The sequence below is a fragment of the Rhipicephalus microplus genome, chromosome 9, assembly GCF_043290135.1.
Source record: "Rhipicephalus microplus isolate Deutch F79 chromosome 9, USDA_Rmic, whole genome shotgun sequence".
NCBI lineage: Eukaryota > Metazoa > Arthropoda > Arachnida > Ixodida > Ixodidae > Rhipicephalus > Rhipicephalus microplus.
Genome location: NC_134708.1, coordinates 81,193,679 through 81,213,799, shown reverse-complemented (window position 1 = coordinate 81,213,799; position 20,121 = coordinate 81,193,679). Strand labels below are relative to the sequence as shown.

General features: G+C 51.3%; 1 non-coding gene across 1 annotated transcript; it reads right to left on the bottom strand.

Moving 5' to 3' along the window:
- Positions 1-19,856: 19,856 nt before the first annotated feature.
- On the bottom strand, positions 19,857-19,929 carry TRNAT-CGU (transfer RNA threonine (anticodon CGU)). The gene has a single exon. It is a non-coding gene; the product is annotated as a tRNA-Thr (tRNA).
- Between the last annotated feature and the right edge of the window lie 192 nt (positions 19,930-20,121).

Genomic DNA, 20,121 nt, shown 5'->3' with positions numbered 1-20,121 from the left:
AGCCGGTCGCTCTTTTGCACGCCACGATGTCTCTAGGAAAAGTGCTGTGGACTCAGGCGGCCGGCACTGGCTGTCCCATTGTGGCCGACGCTCTCGGCCATGCTGCGATTTGGTCCGGGTATCTGCCAGAATTAGATCTGGTGGTCGATACTGGCTGCATCTCGGAGGTCGGCCTCGACCACGCTGGAACTGGATGCCGGAGTGTGCCACAAGTCTATCGGGAGGTCGAGACTGGCTGCATCGTTGTGGTTGATCTCGTCCAAGGCCACAGCGTCGTTGTTGACGTTGGGCATTGGCATTCGCTCGCACCTTGGTCGATGAAGACTCGGGGGCATGAAACTGGCCGTACCTCGGTAGTCTGTGCCCACGACGCTGCAACATGGTGTAGAGACCTGGTGGGCGACAGTGGGTGTGTTGGAGCAGTCGCCGCCCGCCGAGTAGACATCCATGTCATCCGAGTGGGGTGGTGTGGTCTTCATGCGCATCTGAATGCCGAGCCGAAAAATGCCCACGCAACAGAGGGCGAGCGCGAGTGCCCACCGGCCACCGGACACAATCATGATGCGATGTGCCCGCAGCCTCCTTGCTGCCATCGCTCCTGTTCTGACCGAGCCGGTCATGGCCCGAATAATCAGGGGCGATCTCCATGGTGACGACTTCATGGGGGTCTGCGCGACATTCAGGCCGTACGCTGGGAGCCAGAATGGCGTGCTTGTCGTCGTCGGCAAGATCGTACATCACGTTGCCAGAAAGGCAGATGCTGGCTCTCTCCGCCCTGAACGCAACGATGCAGCTCACACGCTCGGCCAATGACTGCCGATGTGGTGCACACTGGTCCAAGACTGTCTCCGACAGCTCTGTCTTGGAAATAGCATTGGCTGTCGGCACGGAAGTCCGTGAGATGGGTCCAGGTGTGGAACCTGGCATCGGAAGAGCGACGCCTGCATTGGAGCCTGTTTCAGTGTACCCTGCGGAGCACTCAGCCAAGAGGTCATCAAAGCCCATGCAGGGCACAGCTGCACATTCGGGATGGTTCAGTGTGGGTATGTCGTCTGAGTGACGTCCCTCACGAGGCCCGTCTTCGATAGTGGTCCCCGGCTGAGCTGAACTTGAATTGGACGATGGCAAGGAGTCCGAAAGATCAAGTGAACTACAACGCATGATTGCAACCTGGAGGCGGAAACCCTCCTTGCGCCTTATCCTCGGTAGTCGTCAGGTTGAACTGGGTGGTGGAAGGGAGATCGGAGAGTGTCCGACCGAAGGCAGCTATAAGCTTGGAGCTCCACTCCACCCAAGACTGCTGCTTGAAGCCTTCATACCGGTGCCACGCCGCTGCCCCTTCCCGAAGACGGTCTACAGCCGCGGTCCATCTCTGAGATTTCGTCCAGGCCTCGCGCATTGCTAGCGCGTTGACGGTTGCCACCCAGCTGTCGGCGTCATTCTGGACTCCGTCGAATTTCGGCAGTTCGTAGGTGGAGGGCGATTGTGGGGCGGCACGTGAGAATGTGGATATCACTGAGGCAACGCCATCGAGCTGGTCTGAGGGCTGCAGGAGGGTGCCCCAAAGCTGCCTGCGTTGCTCCAATGGGCTTGCCTCAAGGTCGTGCGAAGCAGCTACGTCCAACACTGCGTTAATGTCACACAATGCTGGCAACATTGTAGGAGATCGCTCAGTGATTGACGCTGTCAGTTCGTCAGTCTTGACGCGGAGTAGCGCGATGGTACGCCGCAGGTCCACGGTGCTGTCGGGCATTAAGCCCGAAGAGTCAGAGATCGTGGTCTTTGAGTAAGTAGCAATTGCAGCACTCACCCCGGTGTGGTCGACGAGCAGGGAAGCCTGGACGGCGTTCCGTGGCGGCTCGTTTGTTGTAAGAGTACCGCAACGGGAATGTAGGCCATGGGAAACGTGAGCGGCATTCCCAAGGGACAGGAGCCGGTGTGGATCGCTGCCGTGAAACGGTGGCAGGGTTTCAATTAGGTCATGTCCTAGAACCACGGGGGAGGCCTGGACGCCGTCCACAGGTGGTCTGAAGGGTGGCTGAAGCGGTGGGTGGGACCCCATTGCTAAGGAAGCGTGAACGGCGTTCCTTGATGGAGAAGCCCGCGCTGCCGACGAACCACGAAGACACGTACCGGTGGCTTTCTGCAGAGGGTTCACTTGTCGGACTTCGCCATTGTAACGGAGAGAAAAGAGACAACACCCGATCCTGGGCCAGCTGTTCTATTCTCTGCTTCGTCTTCCTCTGCTTTGCTCTAGCTACTCGCGCGCCGAGGGCCAGCGTCTTTCTTGGTCATGACGATATATATATATATTGAAAGACGCAGGCAGACTAGGTACGGCGAGCAGGCAGGGCGAGCAGAAGCGTTTATTCTGCGATGTCTGGCTCGGCTCAGAACCACACCAAGAGAGAGAACGATGATGATGGGTATGTGCAAGTGAGAACGATGATGATGGGTATGTGCAAGTGAGAACGATCAAATGCTTGGAATGTGCTTACAATTTCCCCCCCCCTCTGCGAAGCGGCCAACCTGGCCGCCAGTCAGAGATCGGCCGAACGAGTAACAAAAGGCTTCATGCGTGAGACGTGAACTATTTCCGTGCTGCGCAGACGGCGGTCAGTGACAGACTGAAGCGGGGTGACGAGGTAGTTAACTGGAGATGTCTGTCGTACAACGGTGTATGGGCCAACATACCGGTGAAGAAATTTCTCGCAAAGGCCCGACGCTCGAACCGGGGTCCATAGTAAAACCTTATCGCCAGCATTAAAGGCCACGTCGCGTCGTTTTTTATCACAGCGATGTTTTCTCTCCTTTTGGGTTGCTTCCGTGTTTTTGCGAGCAATTTCACGGCATTGTGTGACTCGGGCTGCGAACTCTTCTGGGAGCGAGGTACTGCTTGGAGCCGGTGCAAAGAAAAATGCCGTGTCGAAGACCGAGGAGGCAGATCGGCCGTACACGAGAAAAAACGGGCTGTAGCCAGTTGATCGTTGTACCGCAGTATTGTATGCGAAGGTGACAAACGGTAAAATGTTATCCCAATTTTTGTGGTCAGGATGCAAGTACATCGATATCATGTCAGAGAGTGTTCGGTGGAAGCGCTCGGTAAGGCCATTCGTTTGCGGATGGTATGTAGAAGTGGTTTTATGCACTGTATTGCACGCCTGCAGGACTTCATCCAGGACCTTGGAAAGGAAGGCTTTGCCACGGTCACTCAAAAGGACGCGAGGGGCTCCGTGGCGCAAGACGATGGAGTTCAAGAAAAAATTGGCGATTTCTGTGGCGGTAGCAGAATGAAGAGGTGAAGTCTCGGCGTATCTTGTTTGATGGTCGACTGCAGTGACGATCCAACGGTGACCGGAAGGTGTCAACGGCAAAGGACCATACAAGTCTATTCCGACAAATTCGAATGGTGTGGTGGGACAGGGAAGAGGCTGAAGGAAACCAGCAGGCGGGGATGTGGATCGCTTGCGGTGCTGACACAACGCGCACGAGCCCACGTATTTGGCCACCGTTGTGGACAAGCCAGGCCAGAAGCAGCGCGTCTTGATGCGATCGTAGGTCTTGTGGAAGCCTAGATGACCGGCAGCAATATCATCGTGGAATGCTTCCAAAACTCGAAGACGAAGGGAGCGGGGAAGAACTGGCACCCACTTGTTACCGGTGGGATGGTAAATGTAGCGCTTAAGCACACCGTCCTGAAGGCGAAATTGTCGAAGCTGGCGTCGCAAGCGGCTGTTGGGTGGTTTAGTGACACCGCGAAGGCGATCAATGAAAGACCGACAGTAGGAATCTGCCAGCTGAAGTGAACGTAAATCGGAGTTCGAAGATAGCTGCATTGGATCCAGCGATGCGAGCGATACGTGTTGTGAGGCAAGCTGGGTGTCAGAGTCATTCGAACGCGATGCGGTGGACGTATTGTCACGAGAGAGCGAAAGTGGGCACCGGGACAGCGCGTCGGCATCATGATGACATTTGCCAGACTTGTACGTAACTGTAAAGTCGTACTCTTGTAAGCGCAGTATCCAGCGCGCAAGACGTCCTGACATATTCTTCATTGATGAAAGCCAACAGAGTGCGTGGTGGTCGGTGATGATGGTGAAGTGCCGACCGTAGAGATACGGGCGGAATTTCTGTATCGACCATACGATAGCCAAGCACTCCTGCTCCGTGATGGTGTAATTCCGCTCAGCTGTTGACAGAGTCCGGCTAGCGTAGGCCACAACCTGCTCTTTAGAGGTGGAATCACGCTGCAGAAGGACTGCTCCAATGCCTTGTGCGCTTGCGTCAGTATGGAGTATGGTAGGCGCTCTCTCATCGAAGTGGCGCAGCACTGGTCCGGAAGTCAGGCGTTCTTTCAAAATTTCAAATGCAGATTCGCAGTCGTTGGACCATGAGAAAGGAGCACCAGTGGCCAATAACTTATTTAGCGGAGCCGCTAAGGTAGCAAAGTTGCGTATAAAGCGACGAAAATAGGACGCGAGACCAAGAAAGCTGCGCAACGTCTTTTGGTTGGACGGTCGAGGGAACTGTAGCACAGCTGCGATCTTCTCGGGATCTGGTTGGATTCCGTCTTTGGAAACGACGTGACCGAGGACTTTGATGCTTTTGCTGGCAAATGTACACTTCTTTGTATTTATCTGAAGGCCAGCCTTGGAGAGACATTGTAGCACCTCGTCTAATCGTTGAAGATGTTGGGCAAAGGTACTTGAAAAAACAACGATATCATCTAAGTAACAGAGGCAGGTCTTCCATTTTAGGCCACGAAGAACAGTATCAATCATTCGCTCAAACGTGGCTGGAGCGTTGCACAAGCCGAATGGCATTACATTAAATTCATAAAGGCCGTCCGGTGTGGCAAATGCAGTTTTTTCTTTGTCAGCCTCGTTCATGGGGATTTGCCAGTAACCTGATCGTAAGTCAAGGGTCGAAAAATAGTTCGCCCCTTGCAGTGTGTCTAAAGCGTCATCAATTCTAGGCATAGGATATACGTCCTTGCGTGTGATCTTATTTAACGCGCGGTAGTCAATGCAAAAACGAACAGAGCCATCCTTCTTTTTAACTAAAACGACTGGAGATGCCCAGGAACTCGAAGAAGGTCGTATTATATTTCGCGATAGCATCTCGTTCACTTCTTTTTCAATTATTTCTCTCTCTGATTGCGAAACCCGATATGGGCGACGGCGTATCACACGAGAACCGTCGGTTTCAATGCGATGTACAGCCGCGGAAGTCTGACTCAGTGTTGTGGTACAGCTATCAAAGCAGGCTTTGTGCTTAGCCAAAAGGGCCAATAGTGCTTCAGACTGTTTTGGTGTGAGGTCTGAACCAATGACAGGTCGAAAAGGGAAAGAACGTGAACCTGGAGCTGGTACTGGTGACGAAGACGGGCAGAGTGTCGCGATGGAGGTCAATGGAGAGAAGTCAATCTTTGCCACTGTCATTCCCTTGGGCAGCAGCACAGATTCTGCAGTTGTGTTAGAAACGGGCAGAAAAGCGCAGCCAGAGGAAAACCGGAGGAGGCAAGAGGCGACGAGAATTCCACGGGAGGTGCAGCGAAACGAAGGAGCCACAAGTGCATCACCGTCGGTTACTTGGGTAGATGCGACAGCTATCACGTGTTCGTGACCAGGGTGCAGGACGCAGTCTTCAACAATGACCAAGTTGGAGATCGAGGGTGATGAAACTGGAATGGGCGCATCCGTTGTATCCGTTATGTGAATGACGTTCTCTTTAAAGGATATAACAGCGGAAGCAGAATGCAGAAAGTCCCAACCAAGGATAAGTTCATGAATGCACGTGGGCAACACAATCATCTCGATGTGGTGACGTATACCATCAATAGAAACACGAGCCGTACACTGTCCGTCAGGTTGAATCAGCACGTTATTTGCCCCACGCAACACAGGTCCCACATAGGGCGTTCTGACTTTACGGAGGCGCGAGCACAAGTCACTACGCAAAACAGAAGTGGTTGCACCGGTGTCAACGAGAGCTTGCACAGGAATACCTTCAATAGTCACTGACAACATATTAGCTGGGCGAACAGGAGGTATTTTTGTTGGTCGACGGGACGCAGTTTTCCCTCCAAAAACTGCAATCCTTAGTTTTCCGAAGATTGGTCAACAGGACGGGAGATGATTGGACGAAGTGGCGATGCGGAGCGGCGATAGGGCGATGGAGAGCGTCGTCTGGAGGAGCGGTATTCCTGATGTTGACGAGGGGACACTGGAGGAGACGGAGACCGGTACTGCGCGGACGGGTAGGTGTCTGGAGCATAAAGATCTGGTCTTCGGAACCGGTCTCGTTCGAACTCAGCATAGCCTCGTCGTTCCTCTTGCTGGCGGCGACGGCAGTAACGAGAAATGTGGCCTCGTATACCGCAGTAAAAGCAAACAGGACGGGATTGACGCCACTGAGGATACAAGGGTGCAGCAGTCATTCCACCTCGCATAGCAGCCAAATGGCTACTAGCAGTATCCGTAGAGCTAGATGCCCCGGGAGCAGGCGGAATCGCAGCGATCTCCGCATATGTGGGCATTACCGTTTGAACAACCGGTGCTGCCGGTGTCGACCTGGGCGTCACATCGGCGTATGTGGGCATCGGGCGTGCTGGCGGAGCGACCGGGGATGTCGGTGTCGCCATTGCCGCTAACTCCTGCTTAACAAGATTCCGCAGGTCGAATGGTGGAGACGGAGCGGAGGCGACAGTGGACCGCTGCTGTTCAAGGTCTCGAAGTTCTTCCCGGATAATTGTGCGGATAAGGGTTTTTAATTCAGAGGGAGGCATCAGGCGTGGATCACTGTCTTGTTGAAGCCGAAGGGACTGCAACTGGTCAAGGCGTTGGCATGTCGAAATGACGTCGTTAACCGTAGCGGGATTGCCAACAGCCAAGGCGTTGAATGCGATTGGGCCGATTCCTTTAAGGATGTGGCGAACGCGCTCATCTTCCGTCATGTCTTTATTCGCACGGCGACAGAGGGCCAAAACATCCTCGATATACGAAGTGTACGACTCATGTGCCAGTTGTAGACGCACAGCCAGCTTCTGTTTCGCGGCTTCGGAACGACCCGATGAGCATCCGAATATTTGTCGCAGTTTGTTGGCAAAGGTCGACCAATCAACGAAGTCAGTTTCGTGATTAAAATACCAGGTTTTGGCTACGCTGGTCAAATAGAAAGGAAGGTAGCTCAGTTTCTCTGCTTCGGTCCATCGATTGGCTGAACCCACACGGTTGTAAAGGTCAAGCCATTCCTCGACGTCGTCACCGCGAAGACCCGCGAACACGGGCGGTTCGCGCTGAGGGCTGGTGACAGTAGATGAAGAGCGGGCAGCCGCCGGCGTAGGGGCTGTAGCGTTAGGGCTAGGCGTTAGGTCCGATGTCTGCATACCTGTGTGGGTGGCTGGGTGCAATCGGCGACCAGATCGGAGCTCCAGGTGGGAAATGAACGTAGGAGGACGTCGGGATCTTACCCCGGCACTTCCACCACTCTGAAAGACGCAGGCAGACTAGGTACGGCGAGCAGGCAGGGCGAGCAGAAGCGTTTATTCTGCGATGTCTGGCTCGGCTCAGAACCACACCAAGAGAGAGAACGATGATGATGGGTATGTGCAAGTGAGAACGATGATGATGGGTATGTGCAAGTGAGAACGATCAAATGCTTGGAATGTGCTTACAATATATATATATATATATATATATATATATATATATATATATATATATATATATATATCTGACGTATGAAGCGATTGTTGGTAGAAGCCGATGAAGAAGAAGTCAGAATAGAGTAAACATGGCGTATGAGCCAGGCCACGTCTCCCATTCATCATAGCGTCACACGAGTCGACAGGATGAAGACCTGGCAGCCACTTCATCCACCGGCCATCATCATCGAACACTTGAGCCAGACACAGTGACCGAACGTGAACCACGCAAGCGCATCCCAACTCTACACCATGACCAGCATCATGACAGCACCATCGACTGACCTTCCCATCCCCAAGTACACCGGAGCAGCGGACGATGGACCTGTACAAGACTGGTTCGACCTGTTCAAGCTCCACGCTACCGCTGCATCGTGGTCGGAACGGGAGATGGTTACGAACTTCAGCGACTACGTCACCGGTGAGGTATTTAAATTTTACCTCACCCACATATTCGACAACGACGAGTCTTGGCAAAAGTTAAAAGAAGAAATGATCATCTGGTTTCAAGACTGTAATGAAGATTCGAATAAAACAGCACTCTCAATGCATTCGAACTCCGTCATCGCAGTCATAAGCAGCCCTCACGCATTCGACCACGGAGCATGGATTTACATTTTCCGTGAGGTGAAGCTAGCCACGTGCTAACGGAAAGACCACGCGATCGTTTTCACAACCTTCCACCTGGTTCCTCATCAGCGCAAATATCGCCAATGCTTAACTCTTCGCTGCATAAAAGATTTGAATCCACTATTTATGACCCAGATGCATTTATTACATCGTGCGGCATGCGTACCTTGAAGACTAACTTGGTATCACCTGTCATCAACATTACTGATAAACCTGAAGAAGCACCTCATAAGACCATCGCTTTTATGCATGATGAGTTAGTAAATCCGCGCGAAACCAAAGCAGACAACGAATGTTCACAGAAATCTTATTCGGTCAAAGTATGCAGCTCAGCAGCTCAAGAAAGACAGAAGCATTCACAATCAGCATCATGTGAAGAAAAGTTTCCCGCAGAAGCGTCTGGTATTCATCAATCAAAAGATCAAAGCGACGTGAATCTAGTATACAGCCTCACTGCCAACGATGAAAACAAAAGCCTAGGTGCTACTTCGGATGACACAAGTACTATTCAGGCAACCACCAACAATGAGCGGTTTATGAATACAGAAGATTCAAGTGCGCGAAACCCCTCACATCGTCTTGCGCCTAAAACAGTTGTATTGGTTGGCGTCGTAGAAGCCCGCAGATGAATCGCTAAGAGTCCTGGCACACCACGATCAATGTCACACCCCAAGCAAGTCAACGATACCAAGAAACTACAACGTCAACGTACGCTTCAACATTGTCAACTACGAAAGAAAACTTAATCGAAACCACTCTTAAGGTTCAAAGAACATATCGAAAGGGCCCATCGTCGTGAATACATTCTCCACCAGAGATCGAAAATGGCCCTTCGATCAAAACATCTGACACATCGCTATGGAAAATTTTGCAAAAGCCACAAAAGTACACCTTGAACTCGGCAGGAACACAGGCAGCACCCAATCGTCCTCGATCAAAGCGCACGCAAGCTGCCTGCACGGCATGTGTATCACCCACGACGAGGAATTCGATGCCTACAATATCGGAACTGTTGATTCTGCAAGATGTTCAAGCCTCGTTCGTTCTTCACAAGAATACCAGCTGTGGTTACCCCTATCCCCACCTCCAAATTATTTTTGTGTTATCCAGGACGCAACCACCAGCCTCGCCCACCAGACCTCCTGTGTTAACCGGACTGCTGCACTCTCCCCTGAAGTCTTTGAAAGTTTACGGAACTACCCTGGAGCATAGAACCAATAGTGAATTTTGACGTTTGTGACTTTTTAACCTCTCCTTGTTTGCTTTTTCTTTTTCGTAATCCATGTCTTCTTTCGGGGGGAGGGGGAATTGTATGACGTATGAAGCGATTGTTGGTAGAAGCCGATGAAGAAGTCAGAATAGAATAAACATGGCGTATGAGTCCGGCCACGTGTCCCGCATCATAGCGTCATATATATATATATATATATATATATATATATATATATATATATATATATATATATATATATATATATATATATATATATTGTTAGGAATTTGCTCTGTCGCGATGGTAGCGGTGGCGAAGAGCGGCGAGCCGTCGAGTGAACTTCGCTGAAGCCTTAGCCCGAAGGCGAAACAGGGAGGCAATTCATTTTGAAAACAGCAACAAAAGTAGCGTTTACTGTAGCAGGTTGTCGTTTGTACAGAGCCAACCAGCACGACAACGTCGGCTGGGGCAAAATCCTCTAACATGGGGCCGGCACGGCCTTAAATAGCGTTTTTGGACTCTTCTGTGAGACCAGTTCTTCGGAACGGCACAGTGGCTCGGAGGGGAGACGTAGCCATACCCGGAACTGCAAGGTGGAGGAAGGGACGTTATCCCCGGAACTCCACGGAAGGCGGCGCTGGGAGGGGGGAGACAGCTCGTCGGAACAGCGCTCGATCTCGTGAGACGTGCTCCCGAACGAGGAACATGTCTGTGGCACAACAGCACCCCCGCCACCAGACAATGCATCCGGAGTTTTGAGCCGTCAGCGCTGCTCGGAAGGAAGGATGCTGGTTGACCGTCGGTAGCCGTTCCGCTCTCTCCGCCCGTTGAGACTTCCATAGGTCTGCACAGGTTCACTGGAACGACGGAGTTGAACACAAAGCCGAACCACTCTGGCCAAAGCAAGCACCCTCCAAATGCTGATCAAATCGCCAGACCAGCAGAAACCAAATGTTTTCTCGAGATTACGCTAGGCTAACAAATATATAGCATCACGAGCAACGAATCTCGGGAGGAATACACAATGCGGACACACCTTTAGCTAAGTGTCAGTGCATGACACCGCTAAAACAAACAGAATTTTTTTTGTTTTCAAGCGATTCTCAATTGTAATTTAGGCAGAATCTAGATGATCGAAGCTTCTGAGGATTGTTCAATTTAGCACCGAAACTACAATTTGGTACACCGAGCAATCCTGAACCACGCACATTGGCGTCGCCTGCAAGCGTCACATTGTCAACTTAACAAAGTTCGTCCTCCTACAAGCTCTCTTTTCAATGCGTGCAGCCAATATGATCAAAACAAGATAAAACACGCTTGAAAAGTAAGACAATAAGAGTAAAAATTATGAAATAAGAACAAAATAATAACGAAAGAATGAAACTTGCCTGCGTTATACAAAACAAAGTTAACCTACACTGACGTGTGCACTAACACGTAATGCCAAACGCAGATGGTATGTTAATCATGGGCTTTTACGCAACGTTCTACGCAAAATAAAACACACTAACTCTTACCTTTCGAAAAATATGAAAACAAAATAATGAAACAAACATACGAATGCCTGCTTCTCCAATGAGAAGGAAAGTAAAACACAAAAATTCAAACACATTTCTTACTGAATGGCTTACGACAAACTAGAAAACAATTTTCAAAGCTGAATACGTTGTCCATTCATAGTAATGGCAAGACGGGGCCCCTCTCAGACGAACTCTGGGGAGTCGCGCACTCCACAGCTTCTGAGGGTTGCTGTCTGGACAAAAGGACGACGAATCAACCTGTTCGCCGAACTCAGTAGCAGCGACTTTTGACCCGCAGCCGCTGAACTCGAAGAAAGGGGCATCTGCACTGCATCGTTTACGCCGCCCTTTCGACCAGTGACCCTTTCGCCACGGTGGGGAACAACCGCTTGTGCTACAGCTCAAGCGCTCGCAACGTTTCCCCACTTGCTTGCATCTACGCGGCAGAGAAAAGGATGAGACCAGGCAGTGATTTCGGCTTTCTAATTTCCTTGAATTTTGGTCTTTGTTGACATGCTTCCTGCCTAATCTACATCTCAGTGATGGTCTGAGCTTCAAACATTTCCTGCAGGGCCCTTTCGCGATCCTACGCCTAGCCCTGAACCTGGCGTATCGAATGAAGACGTCACAGCACTTAACAGCTGCTTTAACATGTTTGATGCCTCTCGTATCTTCCGCGCTACGCTTTTGCCGACGCTTTTTTCTCTTCGAATGGCTAGGAATGGTGGAAGCCCCGACACACTTATTCACAAGCGCACTGCCTTCGACAGGCTCTGCCAAAACTCTATGCGGCTGAACCAACTTATCTTTGTGGGAAGTCGAAGTTCCCAATTTGTTGGCTAGCGTTTCCTGGCGCCCAGTGCTAGCGGTCTCTGCCTGTGGCATAACGGGAGGCCCGATTAATTTAAGGCTAACAAAGGCGCTTAGAGAGCTTTCAATCGGTGGGGGTCTATCGCTGTCGTGGATAGCCCTTTTTCTATGGCCTTCGAAGTCGGCCTCATGATCTCTTTTTCGAGCTTTACTCTGTAGCGCTTTATGTCGCGCATCCTGCTCAAGCTTTTGTCGACAGGCGTCAACCTGTAGTGCCTTACGACTCGACTTGTCGTCATGCTCTTTTTGATGCGATGCATCCGAATCATGTGTGCTGTGAAGCGGCTCCGTCTCTAGCGCTTCGCGATGCGCCTCGGCGTCCTCAGCCGTGCGATGGGCCTCGGCCCCAAACTCCTTGCGATGCACCTCGGCGTCTGGCTCTATCCGACGCACTTCGGCGTCTCGCTCTCTCTGGCACACTTCTGCGGCTTGTGCTTCGCGACGGGCCTCAGCTTCCATAGCTTTTCGGCATGCCTTATCTTTAAGCGCCTCTCCACGCGCTTCTACTTCTAGCGCTCTTCGGCGAGCCTCATTTTCACGCGCTTCCACCTCGACCACCTTACGCCGCGCCTCATCTCGCTCTCTCTGACGCACATCGGCGTCCCGCGCTTTGTGATGGGCCTCCGCCTCTTGCGCTTTCCTTCTGTCCTCATGATCTAACACTTTCCGGCGAGCGTCATCATCAAGCGCTACGCGACAGACCTCAGCCTCCATCGCTTTACGGCGCGCCTCATCCTCACGCTCTTTTCGGCGGGCGTCATCCTTTAGCGCCCTTCGTGGCGCTTCAGCCTTGTCTTCATTGCTCCGACTTTCCTCGGCAGCATGACTCGAAAGAAAAAAATATCTTCGAAAGAAAAAAAATATGGCTGAAGTCTCCTGCTTCCTCGAAGGGTGAACAATCCAAAACATGCGCTATATTGCGCGGCAACAACGTGGCGAGCTTCTTCATCAAAAGGTCGCGGCTAACGCCAACATCACAGCAGACAACTTCAAAATCCTCAAGAAAATGCGCGATGTTCTCGCCTGTCTGAAAGTTGTGGAGCTGATGTTTAGCTCGCTCCCATTTAAGTGCTTGAATTCTAAGATCAAGCTCTTTCATTCTGAGAGCATGCTCTCTCCTTTTTCGACACTCCTTGGCCTTCCATTGTTCGTGCCTTTGAGCTTCGAGCTCTTCGCGGCTTTTCTCGGCCTTCCATTGTTCGTGGCTTCTATCCTCTCGCTCTTCGGCCTTCTGCTTTTCCTCACAGATGAGCTCCCAAAACTCGTCAGCTTCCTCGGCCGTCACATTCTCTGCCCGCATCACCTCAAGAATCGCTTCCCTTGTTTTAGCGGACCCGGTGGAAATCCCCATGGCTCGACAAATTTCGAGGAGGTCCTCCACAAGGTACTGCTCCATCGCGATCTCGTTTCTCGTGATGCTCTGTTATTGATATTCACCGTACTCTAAAGCTAATCTCATGGTATAGAGCACGTGAATGATAAATCACAACCAACAAAACACAAAACGCTCTCCTAACATCTGCCTGTGCTAGAGAGGTCTGGCGAAATGAACAGTAAACGTTGGGCACTCACCCAACCAAAGTAGCCGACGATGGTCCAACTCGTGGCTGCCGTCGAACTGTGTCAGGCCTTCAGGGATCCGGTCCAACTTGCCAATGTTCAAATCCGGGGTTGCTTGTCCCAGCTTGCCGAACGATGAGAACAGGGTTGCGTATCGCAGCGGATCCCGAATGTTTTTATGAAAGTGTTACCGCTGCTGCGATGTGTTCGGGGAGGGGGAAGGGGGGCCTGCGGCCTTGTCAAGCTGGCATCACGCCAGCTTTTTCTGCAGGTCTCCTGCATCATGTATCCTTGATGCGAAATAAAGACATTATTATTATTATTATTATTATTATTATTATTATTATTATTATTATTATTATTATTATTATTATTAGCCAAACGCTTATATCATGTCGGTCGTGCTCGAGCTTCCAGGGGTCTGATCCGGCGTGCCAAATGTAGGGTAGCGTATTCCAGCGTAGCCAAACGCTATCACGGCGGTCGTCCTCGTGCTCAGAGATCCGATCAGACTTGCCAAACGTAGGATATCGTATCCCGTAGCTGCCAACCACTGTTAGGAATTTGCTCTGTCGCGATGGTAGCGGTGGCGAAGAGCGGCGAGCCGTCGAGCGGACTTCGCTGAAGCCTTAGCCCGAAGGCGAAACAGGGAGGCAATTCGTTTTGAAAACAGCAACAAAAGTAGCGTTTACTGTAGCAGGTTGTCGTTTGTACAGAGCCGGCCAGCACGACAACGTCGGCTGGGGCAAAATCCTCTAACATGGCGCCAGCACGGCCTTAAATAGCGTTTTTGGACTCTTCTGCGAGACCAGTTCTTCGGAACGGCACAGTGGCTCGGAGGGGAGACGTAGCCATACCCGGAACTGCAAGGTGGAGGAAGGGACGTTATCCCCGGAACTGCACGGAAGGCGGCGCTGGGAGGGGGGAGACAGCTCGTCGGAACAGCGCTCGATCTCGTGAGACGTGCTGCCGAACGAGGAACATGTCTGTGGCACAACAATATATATATATATATATATATTGTTACGCCACGTATGTGCCGGACGAAGAAGGAAAAAGAAGCAAGGGGTGTGGAAGAAGAAGATCATCATCATCTGCCTGCGCCGATACGGCTCGTCCCTCGAACCGTGTATCAATAAACCCCCAGACGCCTACTGAGGTCGTAACAGAGTGGTGGAAGGTGCTGGGTATAGGAACCAACGACGGGACCGCTACCCCTCGGATTTCGCCGGAGTCGTCGCCTCGCCGGCCTGCCTCCTTCTTTGGCCATCATGCCTGACGAAACAGAAGCTCGGGAACCAGTCCCCAGCAGTTCTTGGCCGTATCACAGAGAGCCACGAACCTTCTCCGGGAGGGCCAATGACGACGTGGACTCATGGCTCAAACATTTCAAGCGAGTAAGCAACTGCAACAAATGGGATGCTGCCTCCCAACTGTCACGCGTTGTTTTCTACCTCACTGATGTTGCCCTCGTTTGGTATGAGAACCATGAAGATATTCTGACAACATGGGAACGCTTTGTTGAAGAAATCAAGAAGTGTTTCGGCAACTCAGCTGCAAAAAAGAAGCTTGCCGAGCAGAGTCTTGCACAGAGGGCCCAGCTATCCGGTGAGACCTGCACCGTGTATACTGAAGAGATTTTGAGGCTGTGTAGGGAAGTCGATTCCAGCATGTCGGAAGAGGACAAGGTGGGGCATTTGCTGAAGGGAATTGCAGAAGATGTTTACAACTTCCTTATTAGCAGGGAAAGCCTGACTTCAGTGTCTGACGTTGTACGGCACTGCCGCACGTTTGAAACCCTGAAGCAGCGCAGAATAGCGCCTAAGTTTGGTCGTCTGGCAAATGTCACCTCAGTAGCCAGCATAGAAGCGGCCTCAACTGGTGACCTTTCGGCAACCATCCGCCAAATTGTTCGGGAAGAGTTACTCAGACATGGCGAAATGACACGTGAACGGGCAGCTGCCACGTCTCCATCCTATTTCCCGCAGGACACCACTGCCCCACAGCTTACAGTTTATGAACATCCATCCGTCAACGCAACGGAGGTTGCAGGGCCTCGGCGTATTCAGCAGTCAAGTCCGGTTTTTTACGAGCGATCACAGTACCCTCAACGTTTCCGTTCCGTACGCCCATACCACCCACCGACAACTGATTTCATTGAATCTCGGGCTTACGCGAACGCTCGCAGACGTGAACACTTCGAAGAACGGCGACGACCTCGTCCTGCGCCTGTGTGCTACAACTGTGGTCTGACTGGTCACATATCGAGGTATTGCGATCGTTCGCGCATACCACGCTATGATCAGTGGACAAGCTTGACCGATAAACCTGCTGTCCCACCTTTTCAAGGACACTGGCCCACCGACTCAAGACCCGGCAGCAGCTTCTGGCACGGACACTGGCGCAACAACTCCCCTGCCTCTGATCGAAGTGTGACGCCACCTCCTGCGCCTCGATCCCACCGGTCTCCATCGCCACGGCGCCGCCCATCGTCACCACATCAGGAAAACTAAACAGTGCGGCCGATGGGGGTGAGGTCGCTGGTGACTTGCTGCAAAACGAAATACCCCCGTCTGTGTTGATGTTCAAGAACAAGGTAGAAGTTTTTGTTGATGGTGTGTGTACGATGGCTTTGGTGGATACTGGTGCTACAGTTTCGATTATGAGTGCTGCTTTTAAACACCGTTTAGGACAAAAGGTGATGTTTTTGTGGGAGAAGGCAACAACATTCTGTGGCGTTGGTGGTAACTCGCTGTGTCCCATTGGTGTCTGTACCGCAGAAGTGTGCTTGGGTGATCAAGTGTTTGTCACAGAGTTTACGATTCTTCCAAGGAGCACACACGACATAATCCTGGGGATTGACTTCCTTCGAATGTGTGGCGCCACTGTTGATTGTAGAAATGGAGAGGTGTACATATGTGATGCTGCCCCTGGAGAACTATTAGAGAATTCAGACAGGGAGCACGGTGCGCTCCGGGTCAGTGAAGATAGCATTGTGCCGGCATTCTCTGCAGTCTGTGTTCCTGTATACTCTTCACGCATAGAAAACAGTGACAGTGCGTTCGACGCATTAGTGGAGCCCTTTCATCTCAGTTGCATTAAGAAGAACACATTGGTGCCGCATTGCATAGTGTCACTCGTTCAAGGACGCACAGGACTATGGGCGGTAAACTGTTCAGCTGAGTCGGTGGTTCTACCAGGAGGACTGAAGCTTGCCAAGTTCAAAACATACTCACCGATGGCAGTGGCTGCCCTCAGTGATGCTCCAGGTGGGGCCTCAGCCAATACTTCTACGGCCGATTCAAAACTTTTACCTATGATCGACAAGTCACTTACTACTGACAAACGCCGCATGCTTCTGGACGTTTTGTCGAAATACGTGGCGATTTTCGATTTTTCCCATGACCATGCGCCCTCGATTCCCGCGTCTCGGATTCTCCACAGGATAAACACGGGAACAGCACAGCCCATCCGCCAGAAACCCTACCGAGTGTCGCCGTCTGAGCGCAAGATAATTGATGAACAAGTGCGTGATATGCTGCAGAAGGGTGTCATTCAAGAATCATCGAGTCCTTGGGCGGCTCCCGTGATTCTAGTCAAAAAGAAGGATGGTACCTGGAGATTCTGTGTGGACTATCGCCGTCTAAACTCCGTCACAAAGAGAGATGTCTACCCTCTCCCACGCATTGATGACGCTCTAGACTGCCTCCATTCAGCATCCTACTTTTCGTCCATAGACTTACGCTCAGGCTATTGGCAAATACCTGTGCATTCAATGGACAAAGAAAAGACGGCTTTCGTTACTCCGGATGGACTATATGAATTTAACGTGATGCCTTTTGGTCTATGTAACGCGCCCGCTACATTTGAAAGATTCATGGACACCATTCTGCGCGGCCTGAAGTGGAACATCTGTATGTGTTATCTTGACGACGTTGTTATCTTCGGGCGTACATTCAGTGAACATAACGAAAGGGTAGAGCTGGTTTTGAAATGTATTCGAAATGCTGGCTTGGTTCTTAATGCAAAGAAGTGTCATTTCGGAGCTCGACAAACACTGGTGCTGGGACATCTCGTCAACAAGGATGGCATCAGGCCCGACCCGAATAAGACGGCGGCTGTTAGAGCTTTTAAACCACCTGGCTCAGTGAAGGAGCTTCGGAGCTTCTTGGGCCTCTGCTCTTACTTTCGCCGATTTATTCCCGCCTTTGCAGAAGTTGCCTTTCCACTGACCTGTCTTCTACGCCAAGGTGCTAGTTTTGAATGGACTCCTGATTGTGAAACTTCTTTCAACCAACTGAAGTTCTTGCTCACGTCGCAGCCTATCCTGCGGCACTTCGATCCTTCTGCGGCGACTGAAGTTCACACCGACGCAAGCGGCATTGGCATAGGTGCAGTCCTCATACAGCGATGTAATCAAGTGGAACACGTAATCGCATATGCCAGTCGTACTTTAAGTAAGCCGGAACGCAATTACACTGTGACCGAACAAGAATGCCTTGCACTCGTCTTCGCTGTGCAGCGATTCCGCTCATACCTATACGGCCGTCCTTTCCAAGTAGTTACGGATCATCATTCTTTGTGCTGGCTTATCAACCTTCGGGATCCGTCAGGCCGTCTAGCACGCTGGGCCCTCCGGCTGCAAGAGTACAACTTCACGGTATCGTACAAGAGCGGCAGGAAACACGCGGACGCAGACTGCCTTTCAAGGATGCCAGTTGATGCTACAGTTTGCGACGCTGACGATTTCGATCATCTGATTGCGTCCGTAGCACCAGCGTTCCCGGATAAGGCCACCTTTGAAACTGAGCAGCGGAAGGACGTGAGTTTGAATCCGTTATTCGTGATCGCACAAGCATCCACTCCGGAAAGCCGCTTTTACGTCCGTGATGGTCTACTGTACAAGAAATCCATCTCCGGCACCGGTTCCCGCTTCCTGCTGGTGGTTCCAGAGGCACTACGGTCATCTGTTTTGTACGCCATGCATGATGACGCCACTTCAGGTCACCTCGGAACGACGCGCACTCTTCATCGTACCCAGGAACGCTTCTACTGGCCACGTATGCGCCAGTCAGTTGAGTTGTACGTGGCCAGTTGTGCGCAATGCCAGGCGCACAAATCTCTCTCAGCAGCTCCGGCCGGACATCTACAACCTGTGACGCCTCCCAGTTCTCCGTTCGAACAAATTGGCATTGACCTGGTGGGCCCTTTTCCGCGTTCATCGAAAGGCAACAGATGGATTGTGGTATGTGCTGACCATCTTACTCGGTACTGCGAGACTGCTGCCCTGCCATCCGCGACTGCTGGTCAAGTGTCGTCCTTCCTTCTCCATTCTATCATACTGCGTCATGGGCCCCCTCGCGTCATCATAAGTGACCGTGGACGTCAATTCACGGCAGACGTTGTCGAACAACTTCTCCGTATGTGTGGCTCAGAGCTCAGACACTCGACGCCTTATCACCCGCAGACGAATGGTCTCGTCGAGCGAACAATTCGAACACTGGTGAATATGCTTTCTATGTACGTTGCTTCGAACCACAAGAACTGGGACGATGTCTTGCCGTTCGTCACATACGCGTTTAATACTTCCCAACATGAGACCACCGGCTACAGCCCGTTCTTCCTCCTCTATGTTCGACCCCCCCGTTATACTCTGGATACAATATTTTCCTTCTCTGATCGGGACCAATCAGAAATCTCCCTAGCAGAAACTCTTTGTCTCGCCGAAGAAGCTCGTCGTCTTGCTCGTTTACGTACAATAGCCTCGCAAGACAGATCGAAAGTTCGTTATGACAGCAAGCACCGGCAGGCCACATATATTCCGGGAGATCTCGTGTTGGTGTGGAAGCCTTTACGCAAACGTGGCTTGTGCCAAAAACTGCTCGCGCACTACATCGGACCTTTTGTTATCCTTGACCGCCTGAGCGCAGTCGACTACCGCATCGCACGTCTTACAGCTAGCGGGAGACGTTCCAGAAAGACAGAGGTCACGCATGTCGCTCGCCTGAAGCCTTTCAGTCAACGCGACACTGCATGAAACGCGCGGCGCGCTTTGTCTGCGAGGGGGGAAATGTTACGCCACGTATGTGCCGGACGAAGAAGGAAAAAGAAGCAAGGGGTGTGGAAGAAGAAGATCATCATCATCTGCCTGCGCCGATACGGCTCGTCCCTCGAACCGTGTATCAATAAACCCCCAGACGCCTACTGAGGTCGTAACAATATATATATATATATATATATATATATATATATATATATATGAGATATAACAGACAGTAATGCCAAGGAATGTACAGGGGAAGTTATTAACATTAATGGAATGTAAATAAGAAGAAAGAAAAGTGGATGAAAAATTACCAACTGTAAGCAGGAATCGAACCTACGACCTTCGAATTACGCGTTCGATGCTCTAACCACTGAGCTATTACAGCGGCACTCCCTCCATCCACTTTTTTGGGTTTATCTGTGAATTTAGAAGTAGGAGCGACAGTCAGCGCCATCTATAAGCCAAACAACGAGTGTGAAAACACTCTTATGCGCATGTTTGGCGTCACGTAGCACGTGAACTTATTATGAGCGGGCAGCTGATTAATTGTCCCTCTTATACAACCTAAACACACCAA